A 21688-nucleotide genomic window follows, 5' to 3' on the forward strand; every position below is an offset into this window, starting at 1 on the left:
AAGGTCTTGTAGGTCTTCACAGAACCATTCAACTTCAGCTTCTTCAGCATTAGTGGTTGGGGCATAGACCTGGATTACTGTGATATTGAATGGTTTGCCTTGGAAACAAACAGATAATTTTGTCGTTTTTGAGATTGCACCCAAGAACTGCATTACGGACTTTTGTGACTATGAGGGTTACTCCATTTCTTCTAAGGGATTCTTGCCCACAGTAGTCGATATAATGGTCATCTGAGTTAAATTCGCTCATTCCAGTCCATTTTATTTCACTGATTCCTAAAATGTTGATGTTCACTCGCCATCTCCTGTTTGACCACTTCCAATTTATCTTGATTCATGGACCTAACATTCCAGGTCCCTATACAATATTGTTTTTTACAGCATCATGCTTTACTTCCATCACCAGTCACATCCACAACTGGGTGCTGTTTTTACTTTGGCTCCGTCTCTTCATTCTTTCTGGAGTTAGTTCTACACTCTTCTCCAGTAGCGTATTGGGCATCTACCAACCTGGGGAATTCATCTTTTAGTGTCATATCTTTTTGCCTTTTCATACTGTTCATGGGGTTCTCAAGGCAAGAATACTGAAGTGGTTTGCCATTCCCTTCAACAGTGGACCACGTCCACTCCAGAACTCTCCACCATGACCCGTCTGTCTTAGGTGGCCCTACATGGCATGGCTCATAGTTTCATTGAGTTAGACAAGGCTATGGTCCATGTGATCAGTTTGATTAGTTTTCTGTGATTGTGGTTTTCATTCTGTCTGCCCTCTGCGGGATAAGGATAAGAGGCTTATGGAAGCTTCCTAATAGGAGAGACTGACTGTGGGGGAAACTGGGTCTTGTTCTGATGGGTGGGGCCATGCTCAGTAAATCTTTAATCCAGACCTAGGTAGCTTGGATGAAAACCAGGAACCCACCAGGGGCTAGAGGCTAGAAGCAAAGTTCCTCTGGCTCTTCCTCTATTTAAAAAGTATATTTCTCAAAGAGGCAAAAACTTTAAAAACAGGTACAAAATTTATTATTTAGAGACATAAGTGGGAGAGCACATGAGAAAGTTTGTCTTTTTTTTTTTTTTTTTTAAGACAAAAACAAGATAGAAACACCCACCCAGAGAGAAAGGGTGTGGGTATCCTTTCTAATGAGGAGTATAGTAAAGAGGCAGTTAATTTATACAGGGCAGTTCTTTCAGGTCTGTGTTTACCTTTGACCAATTATCTTGATTCTAATCCCACATCTGACCTGTTCTAGGACATGCCTCAACATGAGAGTACATCTTTTCTTCAAGATGAATTCCACCACTGAGGCCTGTGGGAAGTTTGGCATCAGCTGTTATGGGATGGCACTCCCTCCCTTTTGACCCCACCCCCACCCCCAAGGCGTGTTTATGTGCAGGGAGGGCTCCTTAACCTCCGAGTGATCATCTTATCTCTTTACTCCAGCATCTAAAGGAATGCAAATCAGAAAAAAAATGTAAAAAATTAAAATATTTGAGGCAACTGAAGTTTTTTTTTTCTAATACTAGTTATTGGATGATTTAAAATTTTTCTTAGGTGAGAAAATCTTGTATTTTGTTGAATTCTGTATCTGTTGGGATGTTTGAAATATTCATGATTGAAACATGTTTATGATTTCTTTACACTGTAACCCTCCCCCGCAGTGTACCTGGTGGGTGGATAAAAAAACAGCACAAGAGATGTTGGTTAACTGTTGAAACTTTGCCTGACGGGCACTTGGAAGTACCTTATTCTCTTCTGTGTACTTTTGTGTATACTTCAATGTGTCCCTTCCCTGCCTCCCTTCCCCTTTCCCCGAAAAATGTTTTCTTTAAAAAGCTGGACCAATTAACGAACATAATTCTCTTCCAGTCAATAAGGGGTGATAATGAGAGGAATCAAATGTTGGCGAAGAGAAATTCTGGAGATTGAACTAAGGAAACCAGGAAAGAGGCGATTTGCACAGGGGAGTTCATAGCAGCGGTGGTCCCCTTCTTCCAGCGCACAGGCTCGACAATCAAGAAACGCTTTCGCCATCTTGTGGCCCTTTAAGATAATACAGTTAATATTTTGTTCTGTGGTTTCTGTTAGGCAATCCATTGCTAGACTTTAATAACTGTATATGTAAAAATACAAGAAACAATATTACTTCAAACATAATTCTCATCTGATCAAGTTCTCTCATCAATAACAAAGAACCACGTTATTAGTTTCTTATGTGTCTGGAATTTCTTTATACAAACACAAATATATGAATGTGGATTTTCTGTGTCCCCTTTAACTCAAATGGCCAATGGCTATATTCCTCTCAAGTTCTGCCCCTTGCTTTTTTCATTATCTAGCTTGGAATTCTTTCCTATTAGTAAGTAGAGTAGCTAGGACCTCTCAGCAGGTGCACTTGAACCAGTGACCTGAAAGTGTAATCAGAGGTCAAAGCAGTTATTACACTGGCTGCACCTTCCCTGAAAATAAGCCTGATGCTCATTTGAGAGGAAGCATGGGTCTCTTGACAAGCTGCTCAGGAGCTGAACCTGGTCAGGAGAGTTGTGGAGTAGCTGAATTCGTGTTCCCTTCCTGGAATGGGACCACTGTGCTTTGTAAGGAAGGGACATTGAAGTCCTAACACAGGTATTTGTCCTGTTGATGAGGCATTCTTTGAATGTCATCTTTCTATCTGAGCCACCCCAAGCAAATTTCCAATTCCTACTCACCGTTCTTCATAATATGTATCAAGATCTGACATGCTGACAGTTCAGTTCAGTTCAGTCACTCAGTCGTGTCTGACTTTTTGCGACCCCATGAACCGCAGTATGCCAGGCTTCCCTGTCCATTACCAACTCCCAGAGTCCATCCAAACCCATGTCCATCAAGTCGGTGATGCCATCCAACCATCTCATCCTCTGTCATCCCCTTCTCCTCCTGCCCTCAATCTTTCCCAGAATCAGGGTCTTTTCCAATGAGTCAGCTCTTCGCATCAGGTGGCCAAAGTACTGGAGTTTCAGCTTCAACATCAGTCCTTCCAATGAACACCCAGGACTGATCTCCTTTAGGATGGACTGGTTGGATCTCCTTGCAGTGCGAGGGACTCTCAAGAGTCTTCTCCAACACCACAGTTCAAAAGCATCAATTCTTCGGCGCTCAGCTTTCTTTATAGTCCAACTCACATCCATACATGACCACTGGAAAAACCATAGCCTTGACTAGACGGACCTTTGTTGGCAAAGTAATATCTCTGCTTTTTAATATGCTGTCTAGGTTGGTCATAACTTTCCTTCCAAGGAGTAAGCATCTTTTAATTTCATGGCTGCAATCACCATCTGCAGTGATTTTGGAGCCCAGAAAAATAAAGTCAGCCATGGTTTCCACTGTTTCCCCATCTATACTTTACTTATTTTTTGCTTATTATCTTCACCATGCCGTCCTCTTCACCAGAATATAAGTCAACTGAGAGCTGAATTTCTCTGTTTTATTCTACTTTGATCATTATTGTATGCCCAGCTTCTAGAACAGTGTCTGGAACACAGTATATCTCCAAATAAATGGATGAAGTAATATTCTCCCCTGTTGTTATGGTAGACCCTCAAAGACTTTACTCTCTTGGGTGGATGATTCAGTGGAAAAAAAACAAATTGTCTCCACTTCCTGCCATTCTTTGAGTGCTGCTTCTGGTTGAACTCCCAGTTTTCTTCCCCTGAAAAAAAAAAAAAACACACACACACAAAAAAAAACTTAGGTTTTGTTAAAAATTCAGGTTTCTCATTCTTCATGAATTTTTCTTACCAATGATTATTGTTACATACATTATTTCATTTTTATATGCCAAAGAAAAAAGGAAAATATCATGTTGAGTCACTTCAAGATATTGTCTTCTCTGAATCTCCATTCTGTCAGGAAAGACATGCACCCTCATTGGCTTCAGGGTTTCGGTTAACAGGAAATGACAAATCCACCTCTCTTCAGAGTACTGTTTTCTGGATTAATGTTTCTCTCAGAAGAGAAACACCAGTGTCTAAGGAATTCTCCACATGGGTCAACAAGACTTCCATTTTACCCCTACAGTTAAGAGGGACCCAACGTTAGAGGGTGGTGCTGTAGATGACATTCCATGCTCATGGACTTTTGAGTGAGGATAGTTGTGTTTGTCTTTGGCTAGTTTTTTTTTCTTCACCAGCTCTGATTTTCTCAAACTATCTTACCTTCTGAAATTTCGTTCTTTTTTTCACTACCCATAGTCTCCTCCCTGGCCATATTAGATGGAGTATCCCATCTAGTCCAACCAATGAAGGAATGAATTACTTTGAATTTGTCTCCAGCCTAAACTCCTTACTTTAAATCTGCACTTGCAAACAAATGACCTGAGATACTTTTTGAAATACCACCAAAAGGACCTCAGCAATAATTGCCACTATCTATTCAGGACTGTAGATCAGGGAAAGATAAAAAGTGAATCACTCACATTGTTTTATTGAGTCCAGTTTAATTTTTCATGAACACATATCATTATCCTCATTTAAGATGTGAAGCTGAGGCTCAGGGGAAAACAGCTTCTTCAAGTCACATGGCTAAGTGGCAATGCCACTAGTGGAAAGGAGACTTCTTTTTTTACTCTTAAATGTGTGTTCTTTCATCCAACTCATGTTCTCTCCACATTCCTTCTTCACGTGTGCTTGCCAGTTCTCTTAATATATATTTACAGATTTGAAGATTTCTTCACCGGTTAAATACATATCTGAACTCCAAGGACTTGCCAGATCTTGTAGATTATTCCTGCACATTTTTTCTTTTCACTTATTTCTTCATCCATTCGTGGTAAATAGTACTGTGGAGGAAATGCTGTGTCACATATAGGCCACCTCTGACTTTAGAGGCTGATAAAAGGTACATAATCTGGCATCTGGGGCTCTTCCATGTTTGAATAACTTCTGGTTTCTGCATCTCTAGTTACACCATTTTGTAATCTTTCTGACACAGCTAAAGAAACGTAATTCAAAACTCAGCACAGGGGAGGCAAGAGAAAAGAAGTACTAAAAGGGACAGTGAGGCTTCAGGGACAACAGATAAGTTCACTATCTTGATTGGGGTCATGGTATGTGTATACATGTGTCAAAATTCATTAAAATGTACCCCGTAAATATATGCAGTTCATCATATACCAGTTATACTTTAATAAAGCTATTTTTTAAAGTAAAAGTAAAAATTCAGTTCTTGGGCCAAACTAAAATATAATAGGAAAAAGCAAAACTGCAGTATACCTTTTTAAAGTTAGTTATGAAAAGCCTACAAGTAAGGAACAAGAACTGTAATTCACCAGTGGAAATGAATTAAAGCCTAGGAAGTGCACCCAGGAAAATTTGTCTGATATCTATTCTGTGGCTTATGAGAGTCTCACCTTACGTATAGTCAAGGATATCACTTTCTAGCAGGCCAAGAAGATTAAATATGAATACCTCAGGGAAAGAGGACACCCTTTCTTTCAGTTTGGGGTACTTTAGCTGCAACGTGGTAGAGTGAAGAACATGTGCGTCATGTCCATTACCACAAAGAACAAATTTTAATCTCCCAATGGGGTAAAATATGACTTTATTGTTGCTTTATGATACAACCTTCAGTTCACTGAAAGTCTCAGATGGAGTCCTGCAAGTCACTCTACCCAGACTTTCCCAACCATCTCCCCTACCAAATCCTGGTATTCTGACAGTCTCTAAATGATGCTTCTTTTCATGTGGCCTTTACTCAGGGTGTCTTCATTTTCAAGTTCTCAGGGGCACAATTTGGAAATATCCAATCCAATCACACTTCAGCAACAGATTCTTGGGTCCACCCTCAAGCAGAATACTGAATGTGGCCTCTTAGAAAGAGGTTTGTGTGGTTGTCATCTGAAACTAAGTTACCTCCAAATTCCTTGATCTTTTAAAAACTCATGTATTCATCTCTTCAGTGCTATACCTTTCTTGAATTTTGGTCAGTAGATTTGTTCTTGAGAATCTAATTCAAATTCTGCCTTGGTCTGTCTGTTCTGCTGACTATATCTGTTGATAAATTTATTTTATTGCTCATTGGAGTAATAACTTCTAAAATGAGGGACTGGAGAGACCAGATTCCAGTTTCTACCAGCTTTGTCTTTCACTTATCTCTTCCTCCACCTCCCTGAAGGAACTTCATCAAATGACAGTAGCCAAATCAACTTTCAGCCGAATACCACAGTAACAACTGTGAGTAGGGAAGTAACAGCAGCTTTCTCTTAGATGAATTCAAAGTTTAGATCTGGGTAGGTAATCTTCCCTTCTCCTTACTAAAAATGCCAGGTCGACGAAGGTGGGATTCGAACCCACGCGTGCAGAGCACAATGGATTAGCAGTCCATCGCCTTAACCACTCGGCCACCTCGTCTCCACGCCTCAGGTATTTGGCAAGATTTATTTCAGAGTTCATACTGGGGAACTCACTACTTCAGAAAGAAAGACGGTTAGGAGATGGCTTGCAGACGTCTGGGAGACGTGGAGGTGGCCCGTTTTCACACTAATGGACAAAGAGCTGAATTGGAAAAGCTGCAACGGGGAAAAACAAAACAAAACCAAGCTTAGCTCTCACAGGAGACTTGGTAGAAACGCATTTGCGTGGTCCTTCATTCCTTTTCTCCCGCTGCGGGCAGGGGGCACCTCAGCATCAAGTCCGAGTTTGCTGTCACCCTCTCGCGTTCAGGGAGCCTGGTCCAGCGCCCCCAGAGCGCAGCCGAAAAAACCGCAGGGAGCAGAGGTTCCCGAAAACAGTCCCCCTGGAGTCGTTGTCAGGCACTCCTAACTCAGGGTTAATAAAATAATTTGGAAAATTAAACGATGCATCTGAATAGGGCTCAATTTCTATTCAACGTTATTGCCCCTTTTGCAGTACTTTAGGGTGAATTGTGTAGAAAAGAATCCTTAATTCTTGGGGTTCTCCTCTCGGATCATCCACATCAGAGGAACCATGAACTCCGTTTTCCTTCCAAATACCCGTGTGTTTCTTTTCTTTTCTTTTTTTTATTCAGAACTGATTTCCTTTATTTATTTATTTTTTCAGTGGGTTTTGTCATACATTGATATGAATCAGCCATAGATTTACACGTATTCCCCATCCCGATCCCCCCTCCCACCCCCCTCTCCACCCGATTCCTCTGGGTCTTCCCAGTGCACCAGGCCCGAGCACTTGTCTCATGCATCCCACCTGGGCTGGTGATCTGTTTCACCATAGATAATATACATGCTGTTCTTTCGAAACATTACAGTATGCTGTAATGTTCTTTATCTTTCTGGCTTACTTCACTCTGTATAATGGGCTTCAGTTTCATCCATCTCATTAGAACTGATTCAAATGAATTCTTTTTAACGGCTGAGTAATATTCCATGGTGTATATGTACCACAGCTTCCTTATCCATTCGTCTGCTGATGGGCATCTAGGTTGCTTCCATGTCCTGGCTATTATAAACAGTGCTGCGATGAACACTGGGGTGCATGTGCCTCTTTCAGATCTGGTTTCCCCAGTGTGTATGCCCAGAAGTGGGATTGCTGGGTCATATGGCAGTTCTATTTCCAGTTTTTTAAGAAATCTCCACACTGTTTTCCATAGCGGCTGTACTAGTTTGCATTCCCACCAACAGTGTAAGAGGGTTCCCTTTTCTCCACACCCTCTCCAGCATTTATTGCTTGTAGACTTTTGGATAGCAGCCATCCTGACTGTAATGGTACCTCATTGTGGTTTTGATTTGCATTTCTCTGATAATGAGTGATGTTGAGCATCTTTTCATGTGTTTGTTAGCCATCTGTATGTCTTCTTTGGAGAAATGTCTGTTTAGTTCTTTGGCCCATTTTTTGATTGGGTCATTTATTTTTCTGGAATTGAGCTTCAAGAGTTGCTTGTATATTTTTGAGATTAATCCTTTGTCTGTTTCTTCATTTGCTATTATTTTCTCCCAATCTGAGGGCTGTCTTTTCACCTTACTTATAGTTTCCTTTGTAGTGCAAAAGCTTTTAAGTTTCATTAGGTCCCATTTGTTTAGTTTTGCTTTTATTTCCAATATTCTGGGAGGTGGGTCATAGAGGATCTTGCTGTGATCTATGTCGGACAGTGTTTTGCCACCCGTGTGTTTCTTGAATGGTTTTCTAGAGGAAATGTTTCCCAACTTTCATTTGCTCTTACAAGGGGAGCAGTGCTAAAAATGTTAAGTGACTCATTTTTTTTAAATGAGTTGAAAAAATGGTTCTGGGAAAGAGTGAAAAAACCTATTTTAGCTGTCTTTTGGGAACTTTGATTGGTTTGATTGTTTCATGGAATGAATAACATGCACATGAATGAACATAAGTACAGGCTAACTCTAATTATAATGAATCATAAATGTCTGAGAAAAGATGGTAATACTGAAGCTGAGCCTTGAGCAAATTTTCTAGAGGTGAGAAAATGAGGGTGTCCCAGACTGAGGAAAGGGTGTGCTCAAAGCTGAGGAATACCTAGAAAACTGTTGGAAATCACTGTGGCTGATGTGCTGAAGCATGTGAGAGGCTGGTCAGGAAACATCAATAAATCTGAGAATGGAACCTGGTCATGAAAATTTTTCTTGTGAAGATTAAGTAAATCAATCACAGGATGAACAACAGCAAACATGGAAGAAATCCTGTAGGAACAGATTCCTGCTTCATTTGCACACTCTTAGTGTGAGTGTTACCTAAAGGTGCATGGGGAGGGGGTCTGACTGCTCACTGTTCAAAAGCCAGTAAACAGGCCAGGCTGGTGGAAAGGAAAGTTTGCTTTATTTCAGTTGCTGGCAACTGAGCGTAGGGGTGGCGGACACCTGTCCAAAGGCCGACTCCCCGCTCTCCCCCCACCCCCAACAAGCAGGGGTTGAAAGCATTTATAGAAAGAGTCCTTGGTGGAGGGGCTGCATGCAGAAGCAGCACAGTCATCTCTAACAGTTATCTTCAAATTGGTCATCAGTGGTCTGACCAGCATCATCTTGGTTGTTTTAGGTACAGTTAATCCTCAGTTCCAGGGTGCACTTGTTCCCATTTCTTTGCAGTCAGCTCAGAATTGTGGTAGCTCATATCCTGGGTACAGTCTGGTCATCCTGTAGTTAACCTTTTCACCTGGTGTTTTGGAATCTGTAAGACAGCTCACAGGATATGGCTCAGAATATTATCTATAGCCTTTGAGAAAGGCCCTTAACTGTGCTTAATGACTGCATTGTTAGTATTTAGTCTCCTTTGATTGTTTTCCTTTGTTTCAGCATTTCTCACTTCTCTGATTAAACTTATTCTTTGACTAAGTTTTCACAGACAAAAGGCAGGCAAAAGACATGGGGAGTGTGGGGCAACAATCATACAGTACTACTCCATTTCATGAGGACACTACCTTAGGTTGCTCTAACATTTTCTTCAGTGAAAAACCATCCTTAACTTGTCCCAGAGAATCAATCTCTCTTCTTGCTTGGAAAAGTCCTTAAAAAAAAAAAAAAAAACTGGGGAGTGGGGGTGGGAGGGAGGGACAAGAGGTAGGGGACATATGTTTACCTATGGCTGATTCATACTGAAGTATGGCAGAAATCAACACAGTATTGCAAAACAACTATCCTTTGTTTAGAAATAAATAAATTTAAAATATTTTTGGAAAAATCCTTATATTTTAATATAGACTGCATTGTTCTGCCTGGATCTTCACCTCAATTTAACCCATGCCCCTCCACCTTATTTTTAATGCTCAGTCCAATTCACGATATTGTATTAAGAAAAATTTATTTCCCCTTTCTTCCAACAAGACATTTTCCCTCATGGAGTGCTCTTGCCCTTTTTCATTTTAACCTGGATAAATGTTTTTATCCACCCTTGGTTCTCAGCTTAAAGCTTTTTTTTTTTTTTTTTAAATTAAGATGTTTAAAATTATATGTTTCAAAAATCTCAAGTACTTCAGAAATATGTGTGTGTTAGAAAGTGGTTCTCTTCCCCCTTTGGTAGAGGCAAAGATTTTCAGTCATTTGGCTTTTTGTTTGTGTTGTTTTTGTTTTACCAGCATGTTTCCACATATCATGCTATGGCAGAGATGGCTAGTTACCATCGGTATTTGTTCTTTCCTTCCAAGAAACGGAAATTTGGTAGCGTTCATAGACATCCATGAAAAAATTACAGTGCACAACTTTCCCTGATGCGTGGCCATGTGGCCAATTTCTAAACCAGAGCATTAGAGATAAAGTGGATGTAAAGCTTTCAAATTATGTTAAGAATAGGAAAGAAATACCATTCATTTCTCTCTTCTGACTGTATCTGCTTGCTGGAAAAGGCAGCATTATAGGAATGAAGGTGTCATGAAATATAAAGAGATTGGAAACAGTAACCCAGAGGAAGGCGGGAACCATGAGATAGAAGATTAGAACAAACACCCTAGAGCCAAAGTATCACTCTGGGATTGATTATACCTTCAGACTGTTACATGAGAGATCATGAGGCCTTCCTGTGTATCTCAGTTGGAAAAAGCAGTGTGGGAGATCTGGATTCAATTCCTGGGTCGGGAGGATCCCCTGGAGAAGGAAATGGCAACCCACTTCAGTATTCTTGCCTGGAGAATCCCATGGACAGAGGGGACTGACAGGCTACAGTTCATGGGATTGCAAGAGTCGGACATGACTTAATGCTATCTTTCTTTCTTTCTTCTTCCTTTAATGTGCAGTTCATTGGGGTCTTTCTTACAGAGACCAAATTGTGTCTTAATTAATACAGATGCTTTTATTTCTACTTTCAAATTTTTTTCAGTTTAATATTTTCTATCGATTACTTCTTAAATAAAAAGATTCATTTCTCCTTCCTTGCCTTAAATAACACCATATACAGATACCCTTACTATTGATTTTTCTTCTGACTTTACTTATATCATAATATTTATTAATTAGTATCACTGTTCATATATTATGATTGGAAAATATCATTTACTGGTCTCTCATGATATTTTTGTTTCATGAACGTTAAAGTTTTTTCTCAAATTACCACAAATAACTATAAAAGCTTTGACAAAAAAGGAAATTGGGTGTTTTCTGTACTAGCTATACAGTTTCCATCCTGATGTCTTCCTGAGAAAGATTTCATTGGAGATAAGATTTTTTAATATTTTGGTGTTGGAGAATATCTTTTATATTTCTCTGACACTTGCTTAAATATTTGGTTGGGTATGGAATGCTAGGGAATATTTTCTTTCAGGATTTTGAAAGAGTTCTCCATTTTCTTCTAGACTTCAGTATTGCTTTTGAGAATTACTAGGTCATTCTAATTACTATGTTTCATTTGTAATTAGTTTTTTTCTCTTTCAAGATGATTTCTTTGTCTTCAATGTACTCAAATGTCTGAAAGATATGCCTTTGTGTGTTTCTATTTTCATTCACTGTTATGGGAGCTCTATTATATCATTAAGTTTGGAAAAATCATCTATTTCAGTTTGAGAAATTAACTTTATTTTTTTGTCAATTTTCTCACTTATGAGTTCTGTATTCTCTCGCTTTACCTTTTTTTCCCCAGAATATTTTATACTTGGACTTTAAACCTCTGGGATGTTTCCTCTACTTTCCAAAAAGTATTATCCTCTCCTAGTTACAATCTGTTTCTATTTTTTAATAGACTCTATTTTTAAGGCAGTTTTAGGTGTACAGAAAAATTAATACAAAAGTACAGAGTCCACACATACCTCCTATTGTCCCCCACAGCTTCTCCTATGATTTACATCTTATATTATTTGGTTCATTTGTTACAACTGATGAACCAATATTAATACATTATTATTAACATTCTTCATGTTAAGGGTTTACTCTTCACTTTAGACATTCTTTGGGTTTGACAAATGTATAATGACATGTATCCATCATTACAGAATAGTTATATTGCCCTGTGTTCCACATCTTCATCCATACATCCCCTAGTACTACTGGTATTTTTACTGTTTCTATATCTTACTTTTCCCAGGAAGTCATATAGTTGGAATCACACAGCATGCAGCCTTTTCAAATTGGCTTCTTTCACTTAGTAATATGTTTTTTAAGTTTCCTGCATGTCTTTTTATGACTTGATAGTTTATTTCTTCTTATTACTAATATTCCATTGTATTGATGTACCCCAGTTTGTTTATCCATTAATGTATTGAAGGGCATTTTGGTTACTTTCAAGTATTGACAATTATGAATAAAGTTGCTTTAAACATTCATGTGCAGGTTTTTTTGTGGACGTAGATTTTCAGCTCATTTGGGTAAATATGAAGGAGCATGACTGCGGGAGTGTGCCCTTATATTATTACTCTACATTCTGGAAAAAGTCCTTTACATTTTATTTCAACTATTCTATTAAGTTTTTCATGTCTACTCCCACAATTTCAACTTTGAGACTTCTGTACTTAAGAGTTACCTTGTTGAACAGCAGCCTCTTTTAAAACAAGAATAGATGTAATAACATGCCTCAGATATTCTTTCTCCTCTCTGCATAATATTTTCCTCTGTTTTTTTAGTTCATGTTCATCTTTGTCTTTCATGTTAGACCTTCAGTTTAGATGTCTAGTGATCTTTGATTGCTGGTCTGCAGATATAATTAGGCCCTAAAAATGACTGAAAATGGGATTATGAGTATAGTTTATTGACTGTGGGCTTCACTTGTAAAGTGATCTACCTCTGCTATTTACTATCAGGCAATATCTTTAACTCATTCTTCTTGGGATAGTAAAATCCCTTGAAAAAGGATTATTAAATCTGTTTAGATGATGTAAAACTGACTTCTTAAATTCTGAGAAAATTCTTAAAGGACAGAGGTTGGAGGAAATCCTTCTCCAAACGTGTACCTTCATACTTATTGTGTTCCCAAAATTGATCAAAGAAAGACAAAAAATAACAAGGAAAGGTAAAAAAGAGATAATATTTCAGAATACCAAGATGAGCAGGGCCAGGTGAGTCTCTAGGTTATCAAGAAGCAAGGAAGAAACTGAGGTGGTTTGTGTGTGTGTTCACTCTAAGTTTCGACCACATTAAGACGGTTATCCTGAGGATATATCTTAATTTAGCTAGCATGAGCAAAGTAACTGGATTAATACCTTCCCTCTCCATCTTATTTCTTCATCTTCCAAATTTCATTAATCAATTCACTTGAACTTTTTCAACAGTTTCAAATTGAGAGGTTTCTTGGGGTCAAGGAGAAGGTATGGCAAGTTTCCAGGTTTGGGGTAGGGAAACCCTGGAATTTCCAAGTGTTAGTGATTTCTCTTCGTGGTTTTTCTCTCCCGGTGGACAAACTGTGGCCGGCAATATTCCCCGGAAATCTACAGGTGGGCTCTGGATAGTTGTGCTCTGGGAATTCTACACTCCCTCTTAGGACGCAAGGTAATTGCAAAATTTTAGTTACTTGCGGTATTGAATCCCATAGAAACAAAAGCTGGTTTTTAAAAATTTTTTTATTCCTGGTCCCTCACTGCATCCCTGGGATGCAGCAGAGGCAGACACGTAGTATTCACTGAATATTCATTCGTTGAATGAATAGGTAAATAAACTCTGACCAGGGAGTGCAGCTCCAAGGTGCAACGCAGGAAAAGAAAGAGGTTTACATCCCAAGCGTTGATTACAGTGGGAGTGGCGTCGGCAGCAACTAGGAGTGCCTTTTACTTTAGCCAGTGCGGTACCAGTAACTGCTGCCAGTGGGAGAAGGATCACTCAAGTCGGAGATAGCAGTGGATATGCAAAGCCACATCTCTACCAGAGGAAGGCAGGTACTGGTGGACCGTAATTCACACTTCCCCGCTCCGCCCCACCCAGTCAAGTACGCACACGTACGTACGTAGGCACGTACACACGTAGGCACAAACTAGGTGCCCAAGGCCTTCGTTCTTTACTTTTGGAAAGAGATCCACAGGAGAACAGGAACTGTGGGGGAAGCGTCTGCGAACTAGCATCAACACTCCAGATACCTCCCAATCAAGGGGATCTGGAATTAAGTACCCAGCTGCTCGGAAGACAATCCCATTGTCAATACAATGAAATCCCATCTTTTTGCAAGAATATTAGAGAAAATACTTTTCCTCACTATTTATTGGAAAAGGAAGTGGGCTCGTCCGGGATTTGAACCCGGGACCTCTCGCACCCGAAGCGAGAATCATACCCCTAGACCAACGAGCCACTTGCATGACCCATCTGCCCATGTTTAATGTAAGAAGAACTAGAATCAATTTTTTTGCCCCCCCCCCCCCCCCCCACGAAGTCAAGTATGAGTCCCCTATATTTAAATAGCAACTAATATACATTTGGGGGTCTTATGATGGCCTTTTAATTTAGGCCCAAGTTACTAAGGTTTTCATCCTTCCTCCTGTCGGTTATACAGTAACCACTACAAAGTGAGTTCCACCTGTATACTAATCTATGACTTAACTGACAAGATTATATCATAAAGGTCACATTAAGAAAGTACTCTGGTTTTGAACCAGATTTTTAAAATTGAAATATAATTGACCCACAATATTGTTAGTTTCAGATTTGATTCGCAATTTGTCTAAAGAAGTATGTATTCCAGATTTCATTATGTACTTCGTGGTGTGACAAATAATTTGAGTTCTATACTTTACTTTCATAGAGGAAACTGACATTTTCTTTGACAAGTCCCTTGAAAACTTGCTTAGTCATAAGTAAGCATTTTTGTCAAGATATTATTTCAATATGTGGACCCCTAAGCCAGTATTGTACCCCAAGCACAGGTCATTGTTTTTGCATCTGTTTATGACTTTGAAATCTCTATATTCTGTTAGAACTAAGAACAGAATCCTTCAAAGATTTAACACTTTAGAAAAAGATTCCCAAAGATCTTCTCTTCGGTGCAAGCAGCTGTCTTCAAATTTTTTATAGATTGGCATCTCTGCTTTCTGAGTTTCTCATAAGACTTCGCTGGAAAAAAGGCAATGCTGGCAGATGAATGCTTAGTTTGGCTGCCTCTTGTATGTATCTTTAGCTTTAGAAGAAAATTTTGGCATTTCAGTAAGGATTCAGAGAAAGGAATTTGAAGTCTAGCTCCTTTGAAAGCTGGTTCATCAACTCAATTTTTAAATAAAGTTTCCTACTAATGTTTTTCTACTTTCCCCATAACACCGTGTATGAGGAAACTTTTGATCAGCAAAGATGGAATATATATTTGAAAGGCATAAAAATTGGGATTTTACACAAAGTGCACATTAAAGGCTGGTGTTTTGTGTGTAATCAGAGTGCCTGAATTAATCCTCAAAAGGACATGAAATAACTCACATGGCAGCTACAGATTCTATTATCTTTTAATTCTAAGATACTTTAGAGTTTCTGTAGTTCGGTCAAGAGTACATCAATGTTTTAAACTGAGGATATAGGATTCAAGTCCTAGTCTGCAAAGTAGGCACCTAGATTACAACTCTCAATTTTTTTCCACCTCTGAAGTTTCCATGAATTCCTTGGGACAGGCAGTGACTACAACAGGATGAAACTACAAGGAAGTGGTTTATTTTCCACCCTCACTCTCACTCTGCATTTCTTGATTTTTATTTTGGTTATCCTTTAAGAAATGCACCCAATTTTCTCTTCTCCCCAGCCTACTGTGTTAGATCACAGCTTCACAATTGGATGATAAAAAGTGAGAGGTAAAAAGGGAAAAATTCAAACCTCCCAGATGCATATTTTAAGGCTTTTTCAGAACTTAAATACTTTAAAATAATGAATTGAGTCGTCCTGTTAATGAACCTAACATCACAAAACTGTGTCCTTTGTCTTAATTACAAGTCTTAGCCTCTAATTTATGCTGGACAGAATTTTTTCTGGGCAAAATAAAAGTGACTAAGTAATCTCCCTTTAGTTACTGGAGGAATCAATATAAAAAGTAGTTTTCCCAGTTTTCCAGTGTACCAGCAGTTAGCTAGGTAGACATTCCTGCTGATCAACACGAAGAGGCTGAGACTAGCAAAGCCAAATGTTAGAAATATTTTAATATTTGATAATATGTTATTATTTAATCAGGAATAAACCTAAATAGGAGGGAAAAAATGGAATCTGCCCAACACAAGAAAAGGAAACAGATCATGAGAATGAGAACACTTTCAGTAGCTCTGATTTCTGGGGTGGAGTGTTTTGGAAACCTGGAGCTCTGAAATTAGAGGACATACTTATGCGGCTTATACAAATGAAAAGCCATGTACCCACTGCTCCAGCCCGTGAGAACCTGGAAGAAGATGTCCTGCAGAGACATGATAGTGAGGAAAAGCCACCAAACTATTTGCCTGGATGGTAGCATATAGCAATACTCAACATATGGTTTATTTCCAGATTTGTTCATACTATTGCCTGTTGTGATGTTAATTAGAGCAAGTTAGAGCTTATCAGGAAATTAAGGATCCAGAAGAGGGGGAGATAGGGAAGAATTTGCCATGTAGTCAGTGGTTTGAGCTTTCTCCATAAAGTAGTCCTGGGATGACTGGTGATGACTTGAACCATGCTGGGAGACAGATGGTACAGACTGAAAGACCACACGCCACTCTCACCAGATACACCACAGCTCTACAACCACCACCACATGGAGAGTTACTGAAACGAAAAGCTGATATTATATCTGAGATTCCTTTGGTACAAAATGTCATTGTGTTAGCAAAAGGCAGGTGAATAAGAATAAGGTCTACAGGTTTTTTCCTGTCTTCCTGTAACAGACACATATACATGGCCACAAACAAAAAGAAGTTCCCTCCAATGCCAGATACAGTAATAGGAAGATTATTCCCTGGATGAGATCACTCCAAATCATCTTCTAATTTCATGGACAGTCCCAGGGAAAACCTTTTGAAAAAAAACAAATATATAAGGATGACATATTTTATGTCTGTGGCTTCTGTCTGGTTTACTAAAAAGGAAAGGAACAGCTGGATCACTGAAGGGTAAAAGTACATGGTTCTATTTATGCATTCTTTTCAATTCATGCCTTTTCTGTTTGTCACGTTATTTTTCTGCTCTCTCAGTTGATTTATAGAAGGTGGTGATTCCAACATCTACATGTCCAGCACATTATTTCTCTCCCACATTACACAATCCACCTGATTCTGTGACCATTACCTTCTGAATGTTTCACATGACCACATACACGTGATTTAAACTACCCAGTCTATGATATTCTTTTATAGCTGCCTGAACAGATTAAACCACAAGCTTAGACTTCCCTTGCGTAATAAGCTCTCACTGAACTCACTGAACTGTGATGCCGTTGCTTCTTGATTTTCACTCTCCACTTAAGTGTGAGGCCTGGATATATAAACTACACGGGTAACTTACTCACTCACCATCTGTTATCTAAATCACCAGGCTTTGTGCCTGTAAAATAATGTTAAATAAACAGTTTATAAATAAATAATCAAATGAGGCATGGAATTATCATTGTGAAAGTGCGTGTTAATGACACAGAAGAAGTTAGGGGACAATTAGGAGGGACATTTAAGGAGATTCTTCTTCTCTATGAATTTAAAAAGCTGATGACCTGAGAATTCAAGTCAACCCATGTTGAATGATATCTTTATTAGGGACCTCAGTCTCTCCTAAGATAAATGGGTGGATTTGAATTTCAAGGTTACCGTTAATGTTATCAGCTCCAATAAGACACGTGTCATCTTTCAAGAGACACAATAAACTGAAAAATTTACATTTTCTCTTTCTCTGTTTCTGATTAAGTAGTTACTTGACAGGCACCCCACTCCGAGACACCCATAGCAGTTTTCAGAATGAGGATTTTTTTTGTTTGCTATTTACAACCAGATGGACTGGGCAGGTGATACTTTTATGTCTACTCTGCTCACTGGGAGAGATGAGAAGTTACATGTATTTCTTAAAAGAACAAACAAAAACCTTTGCAAGGCTTTTACAGCTAGCATTTAAGGATCAACTAAAGGCAATCTGCGAACATGGTTTACTCCTCCTGAAGTTTTTTGGCAGAGCCTTGCTGTATCAGAACCAGCATAACCCCAAAGTTCAGTGAGATATCTGTCCAGGCAGCCTAGTGATGTTTAAGTCTTCACTAGTGAGATTATTTTTCAAGTCTGTAATGAAGGAACATGGGTTCAACATCAAGAAGAGAGTTGCCAGAAGTTGTAAATACTTAATCTTGGTAATGTAATGCCTTACTTCTGATTCTGACCTAAAGACTTCATTTATCACCATCTATATATCTGAGTTCAATTACTGGGTCGGAAAGATCCCCTGGCAACCCACTCCAGTATTCCTGCCTGGAGAGTGCCATGGACAGAGGAGCCTGGCTGGCTATGGTCCATAGGGTCGCACAGAGCTGGACACAACTGAAGCAGCTGAGCATGCATGCCCCCGTATATCTATGTCTATGTCTATGTCTTTATCTATATCTATATATGTCACTAGTAAGCATTTTTCTTGTTTGAGACTTTCAAAATGGGTTAAACTCAGATACTGCCTTGAAGAATCTAAATCTAGCAGATCAACTCCCTCATGGACCAGAAAAAAGCAGATGTTTCTGGATGGCAGCTGGGAAATTCTTCACCTGAATCTGGCACCTTCCTCTCCCGTAAGTGACAAAAGAGCTCAGACTCTTCTCTCTGTTCCTCACCAGCCCTGCCCCAAATAGCCTCCCTTCCAAAACCAAAGGCAGTCCCATCCATAGTTGTTAGGTATACTCACCTTGGTAGCTCTGTGCAGCATTAGGTGGTGTTCTGGCAGAACGGCAGCAGCCAGGTCCTGTTTATATTTCCCCAAGCCCCAGTATTCAGAGCCTAACTCTCACTGTTGTCAAGATGTCAACATTCTAAGCTTTGACTTCAACAGGGGTAAAGGGCTTCTTGGAGAAGGAAATGGCAACGCATTCCAGTTCTCTTGCCTGGAAAATTTCATGGATGAGGGAGCCTGGTAGAATACAGTCCATGGGGTCACAAAGAGGAGGACATGACTAAGCAACTAACACACACACACACACACACGGCTCCTTAGCCCTAAAGAATATTTCTCTCCTCTACCTAATGCATAATTTGCTGAGCCCGGAAACATTCCAAAGTCAAGTATAGTAAATGGTTAATAATGAGTAGGAGGCACTGTGATGATGAGCAGTTGCTGCAGCACAGCTCCCCAAGAGATTCAGGTTTCCTATTTTTATTGTTGAAGAAGAAAATGATAACCCACTCCAGTATTCTTGCCTAGAGAAGTCCATGGACAGAGGAGCCTGGCTCGCTATGGTCCATAGGGTCGCACAAAGTCAGACACAACTGAAGAGTCTTAGCACTCATGCAGACTCCCGCCATACCTTCCATTCACCACCAAAGGTCAGGAACAATTTGGAAGAAACATCTGAGAACCTAAAGTGGCCATCTTAAAAATAATTTAAAACTACCATATTCATTGATAATGAAAAATCATTCAGTGTTGGAAGAAGGATACTGGATCCCCATGATAGACAGTGTCTGCTGCTGCTGCTAAGTCGCCTCAGTCGTCTCCGACTCTGTGCAAGCCTATGGACAGCAGCCCACCAGGCTTTTCCATCTACAGGATTCTCTAGGCAAGAATACTGGAGTGGGTTGCCATTTCCTTCTCCAAGACAGTGTCTGCTGCTGCTGCTGCTGCTAAGTCGCTTCAGTCATGTCCGACTATGTGCGACCCCATAGATGGCAGCCTACCAGGCTCCTCTGTCCCTGGGATTCTCCAGGCAGTGTCTAGAAGACAGCAAAAGAGGTCACTGGTGCTGGTTTAAAAGATCCATAGATTCCCTTTCCTGTTAATGCAGTTGCTTTTTCTCTTCTTCATAAATAGCCAAAGACTCTAAATGTTAAGTGTTTTCAAGCAAGCTTAATGAAGTCTGTAGATGGTAATCACTGGGGGCATGGGGTGGGGGATAGGGGGAAACCACAGGCTGCAGGGGAGGGAGGGGATATGGAGAAGTTGCTATGAAGTTTGTTTCCTGATGATTTTTTAGTTTTCCAAAGACAGGAATTCGGAAAAGCAAACCAGGAGGAGACCTGTGGGCCAGGCAGTAGAGGGGATTATTTGAAGATCTGAGATGAGTTGAGTTTGTGGATATTTTAAAATATTATGTCTAATTTTCAACATGTTTTAAAATTGCCACAATAAAATGCTTTTACTTTTACTTTTTTTTTCCAAAAAGGAAGAGTTTAGAAAAAATATTTTTACTAAATAATGTTAAAGATAATAATTTGAAAAAAAGATAATAATCTGAAAAGAGAAGATAACGTAATAGGAAAAAACCATTTGAAATTTGAAGAGGGAAAAAACCTCCAATCATTCTCCTAACTGGATAGACTTGAAACATTTATGTAGACATACCCTATACTTCTTGAGCTCCAAAATCACTGCAGATGGTGACTGCAGCCATGAAATTAAAAGATGCTTGCTCCTTGGAAGAGATGTTATGACCAAACTAGAAAGCATATTAAAAAGCAGAGACATTACCTTACCAACAAAGGTCTGTCTAGTCAAAGATATGGTTTTTCCAGTGGTCATGTATGGGTGGGAGAGTTGGACCTTAAAGAAAACTGAGCGCTGAAGAATTGATTCTTTTGAACTATGGTGTTGGAGAAGACTCTTGAAAAATCCCTTGGACAGCAAGGAGATCAAACCAGTAAATCCTAAAGAAAATCAGTTCTGAATATTCATTGGAAGGACTGATGTTAAAGTTGATGCTCCAATACTTTGGTCACCTGATGCAAAGAACTGACTCATTGGAAAAGACCCCTATGCTGGGCAAGATTGAAGGCAGGAGGAGAAGGAGACGACAGAGGATGAGATGGTTAGATGGCATCATCAACTCATGTTTGAGCAAGCTCCAGGAGTTGGTGATGGACAAGAAAGTCTGGCATGCTGCAATCCATGGGGCTGCAAAGAGTTAGACACGACTGAGCGACTGAACTGAACCCTGTACTCTAATGTTGTATGAATATACTAAAATCACTGTAGAACTAGATTGTTCTTTGTATGAAAGAACCTGGCTTACTCAGGTTCCAACAAATTTGGAAACAAAATTGGTTACTGGTTAAAAAGATACATAGAGTTCAAAATGTTAGTCACTCAGTTGTATCCGACTCTTTGAGACCCCACAGCCCTCCCAGCTCCTCCATCCGTGGAATTTCCAAAGCAAGAATACTGGAGTGGGTTGTCATTCTCTTCTCCAGGGGATCTTCCGGCCCCAGGGATCTAATCGGGATTCTTTACCGTCTGAACCTATATAGAGTTCAAAACCCTTAGCCAATTAATTCTCCTAATTATGAACTGGTTGAAAACAAAAGCTCCTCTGCTAAACGTCAAGAGAACAATAGGTTGGATTGGTTAAAGCTGAGGAATAATCTTCAAAACCTGTTTAAGCAGTCAGCGCCTTAAATGTAGGAACTTTCACACTTTAAAAGGGGAGGAAATATGACAGAGTTCATAGAAAATGGAGAGGGAGGTAGCCTTTATCAGGCCAAACTCGGAATACTGAGCAAATACTTGAAGAGAGCGTGACCCAACTGTAAATGCTAGGAAGCTTTCGAAAACACACCCGGTTGCTTCTATCAAAAGTACACCCCCGACGAAGGTGGGATTCGAACCCACGCGTGCAAAGCACAATGGATTAGCAGTCCATCGCCTTAACCACTCGGCCACCTCGTCGTCGTGTACGCATTCCTCAGCGTGCTTTATTTCAGAGTTTATACTTGGGA

General features: G+C 39.7%; 1 protein-coding gene and 3 non-coding genes across 6 annotated transcripts in view; 1 reads left to right on the plus strand and 3 right to left on the minus strand.

The window, feature by feature from the left end:
- The window catches only part of LOC133059824 (histone H2B type 1-J), a 36858-nt gene that overhangs the window by 2536 nt on the left and 12634 nt on the right, over positions 1–21688 (plus strand). Inside the window, exon 2 of one of the 3 annotated variants that reach the window (XM_061147417.1) lies at positions 1251–2245. The exons of 1 other annotated variant lie outside the window; for it this stretch is intronic. The gene's annotated coding sequence lies outside the window, so the exon portion shown is untranslated. Of the gene's footprint in view, positions 1–1250; positions 2246–21688 lie in introns of those variants that run through there. One more of the 3 variants, XM_061147418.1, reaches the window with a different exon arrangement.
- TRNAS-GCU (transfer RNA serine (anticodon GCU)) lies at positions 6303–6384 on the minus strand. Its single transcript has one exon. It is a non-coding gene; the product is annotated as a tRNA-Ser (tRNA).
- On the minus strand, positions 14079–14150 carry TRNAP-CGG (transfer RNA proline (anticodon CGG)). The gene has a single exon. It is a non-coding gene; the product is annotated as a tRNA-Pro (tRNA).
- TRNAS-GCU (transfer RNA serine (anticodon GCU)) lies at positions 21557–21638 on the minus strand. Its single transcript has one exon. It is a non-coding gene; the product is annotated as a tRNA-Ser (tRNA).

This window comes from Dama dama, chromosome 7 (genome assembly GCF_033118175.1).
Source record: "Dama dama isolate Ldn47 chromosome 7, ASM3311817v1, whole genome shotgun sequence".
In the NCBI taxonomy this organism is placed as follows: domain Eukaryota; kingdom Metazoa; phylum Chordata; class Mammalia; order Artiodactyla; family Cervidae; genus Dama; species Dama dama.